The following is a 3181-nucleotide window of genomic DNA, read 5'->3' as shown; positions in this document are numbered from 1 at the left end:
AATCTGCGTTTAAATCTTTTGTCTCAGCAAACAAAATTTAATATAAAAGTATCTTAAAGTAGGCTTCCTAAGCTTTAAAATTTTTTGAAAAAAATGTATATGATAATTTTTCGCAAAGATATCGTATGTGCAATTTTATTGTACACTAACTTTTTTAAAATTGATGATCGAATAAAGTTTGAAAAAAATTTGAAAAAATTTATACGAATCACATTATAACAAATATTTTTTCTCTTTTGTCTTTTTTCCGTATATTTTTTAATTTTGAAATTAAAAACATTTTAGAAAAAGTAAATTTTTACGCAATGAAATTTCATATAATAAAAAATACAATATCTTTGCAAAAAATTATTGTACAAATTTTTTTCGAAAAGCATTTTAAAGCTTAGATAATCTATTTTAGGGTACTTTCATATTAAATTTTATTTGTTTTATTAAACTTTAGCGTTTAAAGTAAGAGAAAAACATTGCAAAGATATCATTTTTCAATTTTATGTAACTTAGGAACAAAATATCGTAGACAAAAGATTTAAACAGATTCAAAGTCTTATCTTTACACATTAAAATGCGAAAATCTCTGAGATTTCTTTTCGCCGAGATATTTAACTTTTCGTAAAATGCGAGAAAATTGTAAGTGCCTAATAGTTTTGCACATGACTGTATTTTTAAATAATGGCTATCCACTTTCTTTTATTTTGTCTATAATTAAAAGAGACTTAAATATCATATTTATAATAATTTAGTACATAATAATAATTTGACATAAGAATAAATCTGAAATTAACTTTACGAAGTTTGCTTTAAGAAGTCTATAATTTATGTCATTGTTGAGACAGAATCTTGTAATTTTATGCATTTGATATGCGATTTCTTTAAATATTCCATTTACGTGTGCATTTCTCATCTTTCTATCATTTGTCACATTATATGGCTACTACTCTGACAAGGAATTATTAGCACTGAAATGAGCTTTATAAAATTCATTTTAGAAGATCCATCATCATTAGCTATCAAAATAAAATTCTATAGAATATGTATTTTGTATAATTTTTATTTTGATATACACATATCTTTAGATTTATATTTTGTATATGTATTCGTGTCTTGTCCTTTAATTGTTTGTTATATTACGAGGATACTGAATACTCTGATAGATTATTAGCTATGAAATAAATTTATAGAATTCATTTGAAAAGATCTATCATTTGCATCGGACATTCGATAGATTTTTAGAAAATAATTCTGTATAAATTATATATATATATATATTCATTTTTTATATCCATTGTTTCTTTAAATATATACATATATTATATATGTATGAATTTCTGATTTTTTAATTATTTGTCATATTATATGAGTCAATTATTCTGAAAAAGATAGATGATATCAAGAATTCGAATTTTTTATAAAGATAACTTTTGTGAAATAATTTGTATCAAACAGTGTAGATTTATAACTATAAGTGCATCATGCATTTTAATAAATGTTTTTAAATATATATTTTATATATAAGTGCACTTTTGAGTCCTGCAATTACATGTTATTACTCTGACAAAGATAGATAATTTAAACTACACATTTAAGTATATTTTTTTATAGAAATACTGAAATTACAAAATACAATTTTAACACAAATGATGTTGTAATAAACTATATTATGTACCATACCGAGTATTGGCAAAGTAAATGAAATATGCATTTGAATTAAGTAAATTACTTGAATAAGGGAGATGGTTTTCGCTATATTAGATTGTAAAAATATAATTGTATTAATATAGAATCTATTAATTAGGGCGAAATATCACACTTTCTACTAAGTATTCCTTCAAAGCGATATTATAACCGCGACTGTAGCACCTGCCAAGTTATTATACCGCATGATACACGTGTTTTCGAAGTTGTCAGTCAACAACCTTTAAGATTGTCCGTAGCTCTATATCGCTGGCATCGTTCGAACGAACAATTGAAACGCGCCTTCTCGATTTTCACTTTAGAGAAGTCTATTCAAAATCGACTGTCTGACCGCACGTCAATGGAAGGAGATTGGGATTCCGTCCCTTTGAGTTTCCTATGCGGTCCACCCAACGCGACCACAAATCTTCTCCGACCCTTCAGCTTGTATAAGGGTCGTCGCGACGCGTTTCCATAGCACGTTTTTGCCGGAAGGGTGACGACACGTTACAAGCGAGTTAACTGCGGCGAAACAAAGGTACAAGGGCCGGCTCTTTTTGTCGCCAGTAAACGAAGGTACTGTTTTCTTTTTTTTCGCGGAGAGAAAGAGGGAGGAATCCCGTACTGAAATTAAGTGGCTATTTTGTGGCACTAATTGTGATAAATGCCGCGGCCAAATGGCGGTCGGGCTTGTATCTGCAGTGTAATTTGTGTCGTTGAAAAGGGAATATTTTCCTTCTGACGTGGCAATTCGTTAATTTGTTTTTGGTATGATAAATAAATATATTAGACTTCTCCTGCTTTGATTAACCTTTAAGGGATGGAAATTTATTTTTAAGATTTTTTTTCCTTGAGTAAGATTTGTTATAATTTATTTTTTATTGTATTCTTTGCCTCAAAATATGACATTATTTCAACGCCACTATAATGGCTCTCTTGTCTTGTAAAGGGCAATAACAATCTTTTATGATATAATGAAGATAAAATCTCGAAAGAACATCGTACAAATTAGTTTAATTAATTTTTTAGTAATAACTATAATTAAATTTGTACTTTTAGTTTTCTCAAATACACTTATGCATTAATCTTTAACACAATGCTAATCAAATTTAAGATTTTAATTAGGCATTTATTTATTTATAATTATATATTTATGATTAAATAAGTAAATAAAAATGTCATATTTACTGCACATTTCACGATGTCGTTAAATAAACCTCACATTCCAACAACGGCTCAGTGGTCTAGGGGTATGATTCTCGCTTTGGGTGCGAGAGGTCCCGGGTTCAAATCCCGGCTGAGCCCAATTTTTTAATTTTATTTTTTAATTTAAAAAACTAAAAATCGACCTCAGCTATGATTTCTTTTATTAATGTATGTTTTTTCGTTTGCCGATATCTGTATCTCAATGGTACGCCAGCTTCATATGCATGCGATATTTTATATGTGATAAGCGTTGTTATCATGTCTTTTATCTTTTGAAACATTATATTTCTGACTGATATCT

The 3181-nt window shown here is 28.1% G+C and overlaps 1 non-coding gene across 1 annotated transcript; it reads left to right on the top strand.

Annotated features, from left to right (window-relative positions):
- The first annotated feature begins 2907 nt into the window (after positions 1–2907).
- On the top strand, positions 2908–2979 carry Trnap-ugg. Its single transcript has one exon. It is a non-coding gene; the product is annotated as a tRNA-Pro (tRNA).
- The last annotated feature ends 202 nt before the right edge of the window (positions 2980–3181 follow it).

Source organism: Trachymyrmex septentrionalis, unplaced genomic scaffold (assembly GCF_001594115.1).
Source record: "Trachymyrmex septentrionalis isolate Tsep2-gDNA-1 unplaced genomic scaffold, Tsep1.0 scaffold31, whole genome shotgun sequence".
Taxonomy (NCBI): Eukaryota; Metazoa; Arthropoda; class Insecta; order Hymenoptera; family Formicidae; genus Trachymyrmex; species Trachymyrmex septentrionalis.
Note: the sequence above shows the minus strand (reverse complement) of the source record. Positions and strands in the feature narration are given on the sequence as shown.